The sequence below is a fragment of the Pelodiscus sinensis genome, chromosome 1 (genome assembly GCF_052426305.1).
Source record: "Pelodiscus sinensis isolate ZL-2025 chromosome 1, ASM5242630v1, whole genome shotgun sequence".
Taxonomy (NCBI): Eukaryota; Metazoa; Chordata; order Testudines; family Trionychidae; genus Pelodiscus; species Pelodiscus sinensis.
The window spans coordinates 176,883,538-176,896,264 of record NC_143052.1 but is presented as its reverse complement, the minus strand read 5'-3'; positions in this window follow the sequence as shown (position 1 = coordinate 176,896,264).

Below are 12,727 nucleotides of genomic sequence, written 5' to 3'. Positions count from 1 at the left end.
GCTATCCAGTGAAAACACTCAGTTATTTTGGGAGTTACACTATCAGGAAATCAAAACACAAAAAACATATCTACCATTTTATGTAAGTTGCAGCTGCCATGACGCCTTAGTAAAAAAAGTTTCAGTGAAGAGAGTGAATTGTTTTTCATGTGCTGCACAACATGATATTTTTACAAATGGATTGTACCTAGAACTTTTATAGTGCTTCTTGTCAATAGATCTCAAAGCACTTTAAAAAGAAGGTCAGTGTCATTATCAAGTGAAAGTCAAAGGTTTGGCTTTTTCATTCAGAAAAGAAAATGGGTCTTTATATGGAAGTGATAGTGTTGTTTAGTGGTTAGGAAATATGACTGGGAGTCAACAAAGAAACTTGGCTCTGCCATTGATTCACTACAGGGCTTTGGGCATGTTACAGGCTGCACTTCTAAAATCCAGGGTTCTCTGGTCTGGCAACATTCATGGGCCAGCATGACCATGGACGTTCCAGGATCAGAGAGTCCCAGTGTGCTGCAGTAGGATGGGGGACCGGGAACTAGCATGCGGCTCAGTTGGTCTGGGAAAGGGGAGCCAGGAGCTGGTGCATGGCTCAGCTGGGCTGCAAAGGGAGAGCTGGAAGCCGGCGTGTGGCTCAGTTGGGCTGCAAGGAGGGACCGGGAGCTGACACGCAGCTCAGATGGGCTGGGAAATGATGCACAGCTCAGCTGGGCTGTGGGGGCAGCCAGAAAGCCCTATGGGCAGGGCAGTGGGGGGGCAACAGCAAGAGGCCTGAAATGACCTCCCCGGTCCAGAAAAATCCCTCATTTGGGACTAGTCAGGTCCTGAGGATGCCAGACCAGCAAGGTCCAACCAGTACTTAACTTCACTGTTCATCCATCTATTCCATGTGGTTAACCAATATTTATACATGTTTTCTTAGTAATGTACAGTCTGAAAAATGTGAAACAGTATATTCATGTTGTAATTGAGAATAAAAACTATTTTTATTTTCTGTTAGCAAATTTGCCATATAGGCTATGTCTACACTATGGGGGTTTTTCCGGAGAACACGTCAGCTCTTCCACCTTTTTTTGAGGAAAAGCAGATGTGCTCTTTCAGAAGCTCTGTCTTCCTCCTCCTATGAGGAAGAAGGGCTCTTCCAAAAGAGGAGGCTTTTCCAAAATTTGGCCCAGTGTAGACAGGCCAAATTTCGGAAAAGCCTCTTCCAAAAAAAGATCGGAAAAAGGTACACAAATTGCGTACCATTTTTTTGATAGATCAGTGTAGTGTAGACATAGCCTAATATCGTGTTGGTCTGAAGTATTTCCAGAGTTGGTATCACACAAAGGAGATTGTTCAGAAAATCTTCTCTTATGCCCCACACTAGCCTAGAAGGGGCTAAGGAGGCTGAGAAAGGGTCTGTTAACTGGACAGGCAACAGCTGACAGGAAATAGGTGGTCTAAGTCATCCTCTGAATAATGATGGAGCCCTGCTGAGAATCAACAGGTGGGGCTAGAATAAGGCCAGGAAACCCGCAGCAGAAAGAGCTGCAATGAGGGAGCCTCCATACAGGGAAAGGAAAGGAAGGAAGGAAATTGAGGGAGAAAGAGTGTAAGAAAAGGCTCAAGGAAAGGGAAGCAAAGTTTAAAATGGTGCAGACTGTGGGTTCTGATTAGATGGTCCCTGAGATGGAACTCAGAGTATAGGGTGGGCCTGAGTTCCCCTACTAGCCTCTGGTGAAATGGCACCATGTAATCAGTGAATGGGAAGGATGCCTAAGACAAGTGTGAATGGGAATACTTTGATACACCAGAATGTGAGGAGTATGATGAGCTGTCTGGAGGACCAAGCCACAAAGAGAATGCCTGTTGAGTCATAGAGAGGCATGTGCGCGAGAGATCGTCAGTGACTAGTCATAGAAGGGGTTGTCAGAAGTAGAGCGAGTTAATCCCCATAGTAACCCAACTGCACCATAATGGTGAGTGGTACCCCATGACATGCCACAAAAATAACTTCTTAATTTTCCCCAGAGTTCTTGATTATTTTGCAAAAGAGCATGGAGAAATTTTGAAATTACCTAAGTGAATTATGCTTGTCTGAAAAATTTATCTCTGAAAATTGTAACCACCTGTGTCAGTTTTAGACTATGGAGCTATAAATAGTTATCACAATCATCTCAAGCCAATGAGACTTTATGTGAACTCTGGGTCTGCTCACATGGGGCATGGGGCTGATTTGAGGCCTAGATTGGGTCCATCTTTGGTTTCAGGCATTAAGGCTATAATTTAACAAGGTATTTCAGGACATGATTACAGTGTATGCATCTTGCTGAATTGGAGTATAGTAGCAAAGGGTATCAGCCAATTGTGATTCTTTTTTTTTAAGCAACTTCAATAAATCCCTCATTCTGAAGTTCCACAGTTCAAGTTTTCTGTTGTTTTGAAAAATACCTTATTAGCAATGCTGAAAATAATTGCATGTTTATAAGTATTTTCGTGGTTGTCCGCATCCTTCTTTTCTTTTAATAGAGAAGCCATGTAGTTGCAATAGCACGGGTTTGATTTCACTAGTGTCCTGCCAGGGGCAGATGACAGTTTTGCGGGACCCCGGGCAGCATAATTCCGCAGGGCCCCCCCTTTGCCACGGCGCATGCGTGGGGCTTTTTGAAGCACGGGGCCCGGGGCGGCCACCCCATTCGCCCTGCCCTATATCTGCCCCTGTGTCCTGCAATGTTCTAAAACACTAGAGTTTTCTGTACCTTGTTTGAAAATATATCTTAACTAGAGATGTTCCTTTTTTTAATTGTGTAAAGCTAAGCTGATAAAAAGATAATACTGCACAAAAGTCTTTTGAAGACCAAGTCTCTTCTGTATCAAATATCCTTTTGGGAACTTTACACAGTTCTCTGGTGCACAATGGGAAATTATATTGCCATACAGTCTTATTTTCTGCTATTAAATTGATTACCCTTACTAGGATTTAAATGTGCATAAGTTGTGTTATATTTTTTGCTATTAGTATCAGATTCAGAGGTTTCCAAGTCTTTTGTTGTTCAGTCTGGCTTGTGGTAATAATAGCCATTTTCTTTAAGAAATAATTGTCTGGTGGATCGCCAACATACTCGTTATTGCACAGAACTATGAAGAGACATATTTGTTTCTGCTGAAGGCATAGCATTTTTGATACATTAAACAATCAAGACCCTAACCCTACTCAGGAAACAAAGGGTAGGAATAAATGGTACATTTTCAGAATGGAGAGGGGTAACTAGTGGTGTCCACCAAGGGTCAGTCCTGGGACCAATTCTTTTCAACTTATTCATAAATGATCTGGAGAAAGGGGTAAGCAGTGAGGTGATAAAGTTTGCGGATGATACCAAACTGTTTAGGATAGTCAAGACAGAAGCAGACTGTGAGGGACTACAGAAAAGATCACACCAAACTGAGTGATTGGGCAACAAAATGGCAAATGAAATTTAATGTGGATAAGTGTAAAGTAATGCACATTGAGAAAAATATGTACAGTATGATGGGGGCTAATTTGGCTATGACAAATCAGGAAAGAGATCTTGGAGTTATCGTGGATAGTTCTCTGAAAACTTCCACACGGTGTGCAGCGGTGGTCAAAAAGGCAAAGAAGATGCTAGGAATTATTAAGAAAGGGATAGAAAATAAGACCCAGAATATCTTACTGCCCCTGTATAAAACTATGGTACGCCCACATCTTGAATACTGTGTACAGATGTGGTCTCCTCACCTCAAAAAAGATATTTTGGCCTTGGAAAGGGTTCAGAAAAGGGCAACTAAAATGATTAGGGATTTGGAACGGGTCCCATATGAGGAGAGGTTAAAGCGACTGGGACTTTTCAGTTTAGAAAAGAGGCGACTGAGGGGGGATATGATAGAGGTCTATAAGATCATGAGTGGTGTGGAGAGGGCCGATAAAGAAAAGTTATTTATTAGTTCCCTAAATAGAAGAACTAGAGGACACCAAATGAAATTAATGGGTAGCAGGTTTAAAAGTAATAAAAGAAAGTTCTTCTTCACACAGCGCATAGTCAACCTGTAGAACTCCTTGCCAGAGGAGGCTGTGAAGGCTAGGACTATAACAGAGTTTAAAGAGAAGCTAGATAATTTCATGGCGGTTAGGTCCATAAAAGGCTATTACCAGGGGATAAAATGGTATCCTTGGCCTCTGTTTGTCAGAGACTGGAGAAGGAAGGCACGAGACAAATCACTTGATCATTGTCTTCGGTCCACCCTCTCTGGGGCACCTGGTGCTGGCCACTGTCGGCAGACAGGCTACTGGGCTAGATGGACCTTTGGTCTGACCCAGTACGGCCGTTCTTATGTTCAATCAAAATTTTGTCCACAAAATACTTGCATCTATTATTTTGAAAAATCACTGTAGTTGATCCTCAATATAGCTGGTCAAGCCCTACATAGTATTTGAAACTGTGGCCCTAGCTGTGCTGCACTTACTTTGTATTGCATTGCCCTAAAACGGGATTTCAAGACTAATATTTTCAGTCTTCTTAATATAAACTGAGACAGCCCTGGGGAAACCAAATGACATCTCACAAAGACACTTCTGAAGTATAATAGATGTTGGTCTTTTGGCACTGATAGTGAAATACTCTTGGGTTATTGCTTAGCTTAGGACAGGTTTTCTCTTGGATTCTTTTTCACTGCTTTATCACAGGAAATCATCTGAAAGTTACTTGTATTTCTGGTCAGAGCTCACTTGCTCTGCATAACTGCTTGTTATTGACACAAACTCATCATTTGTTTTGCCAGAGGCTGCTTATTTTAGTTTTTATTTTAATCCCAGAATGTGGAATAAGCCATCATAGCCATTTTTACCCCGCTCTACTTGGTTTTCTAATTTAGCTAATTAAAGTTTCTTGATTTTAATTTACTGGATGAAAGTTGTCATGTCCACGGGCTTATCCTACTATTTCTTTATTTCGCTTTAGGTACAGTATTCATACAACTCTCATGAGCCAGAGCCACTCATCTGGGGATCTGATGTGTTCATAATGAAGCTGGGTCCCTGCAAAGGAACAGAACATGGTGGCTAAAAGTAAAGGGGGTAATTCAGGATGTTACTATATGTATATTTGTTAAACAAGCTCTGAGTAAACAGCTTATTGCTTAAGCTCCTATCCCCAAGCTGCTTTCTGACACAGATTCATAGAAGGGCACATGGGTTGGTGTACCAATTACTTGTCCCTAAAGGATTCTGGTGGAGCTGCCTCATGCCATCTTGTGTGCAATTCATAAACTGCATCCTGGCTCCTTTGCTTTCATGTCCAGTTTCTAAATTACCCTAATTATTGCCGATACTAATTCTTGCTCATTCATCCTGCTTTTTCACTATTAATTAATTTAACAAAATACAAGTCCTTTTAGGCTAACAGTGAAGAGACGGTGCTCTTTTTCCTCTACCTCTCCATTACATTTAATTTCTCAGTTCTTGAGTTATTTCAAACCAGTATTAATGCCATCATCCCCCAGATAATTCCCCTTCAAAACTGGCTTATTTCTGAATAGGTGAATTAACTAGATAAGCTCTGCGGGTGATTTCCCCACCCCCTCAGTCTGCTGAATGTGGGTTTTACATGGTAAAGAAAGTCTGTCAGTATTTGGCTGTGTCAGAACTTGTGTCAGCTGCTGACAAAGGCAGTGTATTTTGAAGTTTCTTGTCAGATCTGTTCTTCAGCATCTCCATCAGTTCCTCCAGCTTCTGAGTAACACAGATTTGGCAGCATTTCTTTTAATATTCCATGTCCTTTGACTTGTCTGGTCTTGAATCTTATCCATTTCTTGGCAAGTTTCATTTTAAATATCTTGTAGCTGTTTTTCTTGCCTCTATTCCCTGTTTCAGGCCTTTGGGGGTGAAAATAATATCAAAACAATATTTCTTCGCCTGCAGTGTCTGGTTTGGATTTGTCACTATTTCTGCCTTAATATAGTGCCTGAGTTACTTTCACTCTATATACTGTAGGTAGCATCATAAATGTGCATAGTGCTTAAGGGAGGGCCTGGCCCAAAGCTGATATAAATCTACAGAGAGCCGTTGACAATAATCTGACTCAGGTTCTTTGCCCAGAACAGCATCCGAATTTGGGGTATCACTGGATATGCTTTCATACTGGCTTTTATCACTGCTGCTGGTTGTAAAGAGGATACTATGTGAGTGGAGAAGGAAACCATTAGAGGATACCATTCCCTCCACCACCATACAATTCCCCCTCCACTCCTCCCAGGCTTCTCTGCTGCCTACACCGGTAGGCAAAATTTTAAATAAGGCTGATCTTAATGTCATTCTTCCACCTTTTGTCTCTGAAATCATTTTTTTTCCTCAAGTAGATGGCGTGACCTAATATCCTGACATGTCCTGACATAGAGCTGTCAGCTTTCCAGATTTCACTGGGCTTTGTTAGTCTTCCCTTCACTGCAGCCTGATTGTGAAATGTTTCTTATGCTCAGTAGCCTGGTTGTCCAACAATGATTATAGTTTAGGCAATGTGGCTTGTATGCACTTCATTCAGTTTGGGAGGAAAATGGAGAATAGTCAGGGCTTCATGCCATACAAATGTTATGTTCTATTTGTTGAATTAAAAATTGAGGGAATTATTATAACAAGCTAGTATAATTGCCCTTTGCCCAGAATCCAACTGTTTGCTTAAGACGTCTGTTGTGAATTGCCTTGCATAGACATTGGAGACTAGTATTATATCCTACTACTTTATCTTGCCTCAACATAGGGGGCTGGACTATAAGATCTCTCCAGATCCCTTTTAGCGTAACATTTCTGATTCTCAAAACTTTTGTCTGATTCCATAAGGATGCATAATCAGCCTCATGACTTTTTTCCCCTTATGATGTCAAACCATAAACAATTTGCCCTCTCCTCAGCAGTAAACAAAGTGAGAGCAACCCCTCTGACCTTGAAGAGATAGGGCAGAAAAAAAGCAAATGGAACAAATACAAGGATTTGCAGTTTCTCATTTAGGCCTAGTCTAAACTGTAAAGTTAGGTAAATACATCACAGCAAATTCTGTCAACCTATTTTTGCATCCATGTGCAAATTTTTCTCCTGCCAATATTAGTGCCCTATTACAGCTACCCAGTAAAACCACCTTGCTGCATGTCATGGAACCATAGTCAACCTACTACAATCAACTCAATGTGAGTGTCGACTCCACTGTTGAAGTGTCACAGAAACCAGAACCAGTCCCCCACCCCTGAAATCCGCTTCTGTTTTTTTCAGTGCCTATTTCTGATTGTCTGGCTTGGTGAGTACACCTAGAAGCTCTCCCTAATGTGCAGCTGCCCAATCAACCATTCCAGTTCCACACACAAGCCACACGTCAGCCTGACAGCAGGCAGGAGGTATTGGCTCTCTGGGGCCTATGGGGAGGAAAATGTGCAATCACAGCTACGGATCAGCCATAGAAACACAGACGTCTATGAACAGATTGCACAGGGAATTCAGGCAAAGTTGTATGGTAGGGATTGGCAGCAGTGCTAGGTGAAAATGAGGGAACTTTGTCAGACATACTACAAAGGCCAAGGAGGCCAGTCAAATATCTGTTGGTGCCTCACAGACCTTCTGCTTTTATAACCTGCTTTTATAACAAGTCAAGCTTGGCGATACCCCACGAGTACCTCTCAGACCAACCTTGGATTACTTGAAACAACCCCTGAATGGACAGTGAGGAGGAAAAGCACAAGGAGGTGGTTGGGAAGATCACCAGGGACTCCAACCTTGCCAGAAGACAAAAGTAAATCTGTCCTTAGCAGCATCTGATATGGTGGCCTGGAGGGGTATTCCTTCACAACTGCAGAGTGCTTGTCTGCGTGGAGGAAGAGAAAGAAGAGGACTAGGGAGGATATGTTCAGGGAGCTTCTGCAAGCACTTCACTGTACTCAACAGTGGAGGAGGGGGAGCCCTTCAATAGGAATCACAGGCCCAGCAGGACAAATAGAGGGAAATGTGCCAGGGCATAATGAGTCTTCTCAAACTGCAAACACAAATGCTGCAGATCCTGGTTGGCTAAAAGGCTCAGAAATCCTGGACTTTCCCTTCTTTGCAGTCCTTGGGGAAGAAAAACTTGATGGTACTTCTCTCTGCAGCCATCAACATATCGTGTGGCATCACAGGTTGCATCCCTACCCTTATGACTCTATGACAAGGGACAGCTAGGAAAACTACAGCCTCCCATACCCTGTCCCTGACCTGTGTGAGCTATGGTTAGTGTATCTGTAGCCACAACAGACTTCATCTATGCACTGAGATGCACTTGCCTTTGCTGTCTTTCCAGTTTTCCAATTTTCAAGTTCCACTGAGCTAATTTAGGTGAAAAATGTGTATAATAGTGCCTATGGGTTTTTTAAAAATTTCCACACTGTTTACTTCCTCTTCTCCCCCTTCCCCCATACAATTCTAGTGTTGGAGAATAAACGTACCTTTATTCATTCACAACACATTGTGGAAATAACACTCCAAGAACATAGTATTTGTAATTCTAAAGCAAACATCATATAATTCATAGCTTTCAGATACCACCCAATCATATTTTAAAAAGCACAACAAACCCTACATTATTCTTAGCAGCACCCTAAGCTTCTAGTTCAGTCAGCAGTCAAAAACAGCACAGTAATGTGTCTGACCTTTTAAAGTGCTTTTTCAAAGTCACCCTCATCCACATAGCTACACAGATTCTTGTAATGGTCCTTGTTTCTCCATTCACATTCAGCAGACAGCATCTCTGTCTCCAACTTGGTGGCAGGTTTTCCACCCTTGCCTCGCTGCTGTGTGCAGTAGATGACAGGCAGCTGTGATCATGGGGAGAGGAGGCTTTGGCCATTTGGGGTGTGTCTAGACTGCACCCCTCTGTCGGCAGAGGGATGTAAATAAAGCACATCGAAAGTGCAAATGAAGTGGGGATTTAAATATCCCACACTTCATTTGCATAATCACGTCATGGCGCTATTTTGAACAAGTGCCATTTTGAAACTGAAACCACAGTTTAGACACGTTTTTTTTGACAACGGGGCGTTTTTTCGAAAGATCCTGTACTCTTCATAAAATCCCTTCATTTACACTTTTGAAGTGCTTCATTTACATTCCTCTGCTGAGAGAGGGGTATAGTTTAGATGTAGCCTTGGAGAAAAGGGGGGAGAACATGTCTATGCTGTACAGTAATGCACAATGGGGGTATGAAACAATGTTACATTAATAGGCACTAGAGAACTTTTAGCAGGGTTTATGCAGATCAGTTAATATATGTGTTTTACAACAGGCTAAATAAAAAGCACTAGCAACATCAGAACAGGTCAAACCTCTTTAGACCAGCATCTTTGGGACCTGACCTGTGTCAAATAAGAGAATTTGTCTAGTAGCATTAACAACACTTCCACTCCTTATCGGACTCTTAGAAGACATTTAGGGATATTAGAACTAAATATCAGCATGGAACACTGAGAGCCAGGACCTGTTGGATATAAATAAACTTTATGGAACTGGGGAAAACTTGGTCACACCCATGACAAGTGGACATTTAGCTAACTAAAATCATGCTGGACTATATATGTTGCTGGACCAGAGAGTGCCAGACTAAAGGGGTTATTCCAGTACAAACTAAAATTTCATACAATAGCTTGTTTATACTTCACTACTCTACTATACACTGTAATGTAACTGATTTATTTTAGAGGGTGCTCAGAGTTCAAGGGACAGGGGATTGATTTATTTTGGTCAAAACGGAAATGCATGACAGAATAAGCAATTTAATGCAGATACGTCATATGCTGGGATACAGACCCAACCACTGAGAAACTTTCCTTGCCATTTTGACAGCTGCCTCCTACCGGAGCTAAATAATACTTAATCCTGCTATGAGTGAAGAGGACTGGACTAGATGACCTCTCAAGTCCCCTTCCAGTCCTCTGATTCCCCAAATTTGGGGCTGTGACCTCACATGTGAGAACCTTTCATATCCAGCTTGTTATCAATTTCACTAGTTCAGCTAGCTGGCAGCTCCTTTGTGGGGAATAATGACAAAATATTTTGGTACCCTGACCAAATATATAAACAAACTCCAATAAAATAAAAAATTCGGAGATCTGCCTTTTCCTGACATCTTTCTCCAAAACCAATTGTGTCACCTCCTAAGCTGAGCAGGACTTTCCTTCTTTCTTCGATTAAAGTGGGGCTTTGTCTACACTGCAGGGTTTTTGCACAAAGAAGCTTTTTGAGGAAGCAAACTTCCTCAAAAACTTCTTGCACAAAAGCGCATCCACACCTCAATGTTCTTTTGTGCAAGAGAGCATCCACACTTCACGGATGCTCTTGTGCAAGAAAGCTCTGATGGCCATTCATAGAATGGCCATCAGAGCATGTGTGCTTTTTCTGATAGGCTCTTTTTGCACAAGAAACCCCTGCGGATCATCCACACTTGCCTTTTTGTGCAAGATCTGTAGTGCAAAAAGGAGTTATTCCTCATGGGGAGAGGAATAACTCTACCAGCAAAATCCCTCTGTCCTGTTGATTGTGCAAAAACGCGCTTGAGGTGTGGACGCGCCAACATTTTTTGTGCAAAAACTAATGTTTTTGCCCCAAAACCTTGTAGCATAGACATAGCCTGAGAGTTGATGCTTGTGAGGGAAGTGGGAAGGTTAAATAAGTAAATAAATAAATAAATAAAAAGTCTCGAGCTGAGTGTCAGTGCCAGCTAAATATAGTGTCTCTGCTGCACAACTGATGCCTGACATGCTGCATAGGATTTAGGGCCTTGATCCTCATTTTTCACAGGAAATACAACATAAAATTAGATGCATGTGAATGTCTCAGTTATATTGTGAACACTCTTCTAAACTACAGCAGATCTCCATTTTTCAGACATTCTAATCCCCTGCCTCTCTTTATTGAATATGACAATAGGAGATGTAGAAATGTCTTTTGTATTTGGCCTTGAAAGATTTAGATCAATAGGTTCTTTAACCATTAGTCCTACACATGAGGATTTTCACTTGTTTATTTTCCATGAGTGATTTACTTCAACAGATTTCAAATCTGTCCTTGGAATGCTTTCTGACCTTGACTTTTGAACATCAAGGCCAAGCATTCAATCATTACCATGTAAGTTCATACCCTTGATATACCACTAGTAATTTATCTCATCTCTCTATTATCATGTTAAGCCTATATGGATCTAGAAGGATGAGATCCTTCCTAATTAACTTCAACTTTTTTTTATAAGATTACACTGAAGATTGACATTGGCAGTTCACAATTTATCTAGATTTTAAGGAACACTTTATAAGCTGTCAAGCTGGGGATTCAGACTTATTATAGAAATAGATTTTAAAACCCGTCTACAAAATGCCGAAAACAAAAAAGAGTTTTATAAGCAATTATAGCAGCCAGGGAAGATATGTCAAACAGAATCCCAGTAGGGACAACACTTGACTAAGCAGCAAAGAGTACAGATGCACCCAAATGGTAGATTATGGTTCACTGCATTTAACATAAATTAAACTTTGCTGTCCAATATACATAATGAAAATCTCAGATAAAAATTAATTATATTGAATGTAAGTGGGAAGGTTTTGAATGACTCTGAAATACTGTTAGGATTCTTCTCGGAGTCTGTGAGGGCTAATCTGTAAGCCTATAGGAGTGGCAGGCACTCAGCACTTGGCAGGATTAGGACCAGAGCTTTCAGTGGCATAAATTGGCATAGCTCCATGCGGAAGTCAATGAGGGATAATCTAGCACCAAGTGGATAGATCGATTCCAATTCACACCTGCTGACAGTGGGGCCCTAAATGCATTGCTGAGATGACAATGCAATGCATCCCTGAATGAATCTATGCTGTTATTGTTCTGACTAACCACAACACTGAAGGTATGAATGAGAGGGGGCTGTCTGATTGCTTCACACTGACAGTTCAGATGTTGTTATATTTTGCGCCTTATATTAGGAACGTGCCTTAAATATACGAAGCTCTGATATACCTCAGAAAATGGTGATACAGGCACCAGGTGAAATAAACTGGATGGACACATTTGTAACTAACCATAAAGGAGATACAAGTATCTAAACAGGAATGGTGATGAGTCTTGTCTTGTGAAGGGGGAGGGAAGAGAGATCATTTTTTTGACTGAGAAAGATAAAGGGACACAGACCAAATGGATAGTTAAATGCAGTGTAATATTTTTATTTTAGATTGATTAGTCTGACCTTTTTCATTATATCATTGTGCTGTGTAGCAAGTTGTTTTCTTCTAGGCCTCACTGGAATTAGGACTAGCAGTCAGTAGGGCTGGCACTGACTGCCCGTGAAATGACAGCAGTTAGTTTCTGAACATGGGGTGGGAAGCAGATATTTCAAACTTTATCTGCATAGATTGTAAGCAGAGCTGTTGATGGGAAGCATTTGCAACATTACAGTTATATATTTGTGAACCTAGGGGGATCAGATACCATCTTTTCATTACAGTTAAGCTGGTAATTATTTATGACAGTATTATGAACATTTTGAAAGTCATGGATGTGGTGATATGATATTAATCCATTGGTTCTACATTATATTAGTAATTACAATATGTTTAATGCATCACAACAGATTGTCCTGGAAATCAATTGTGGAGTGAAAAAGTGACTAAGTCATAAAATGTTGTAACTTATAGTATGTGGTAAAACTTAAAACAAAGTTGCTTGACCCATAAATCTTAAATA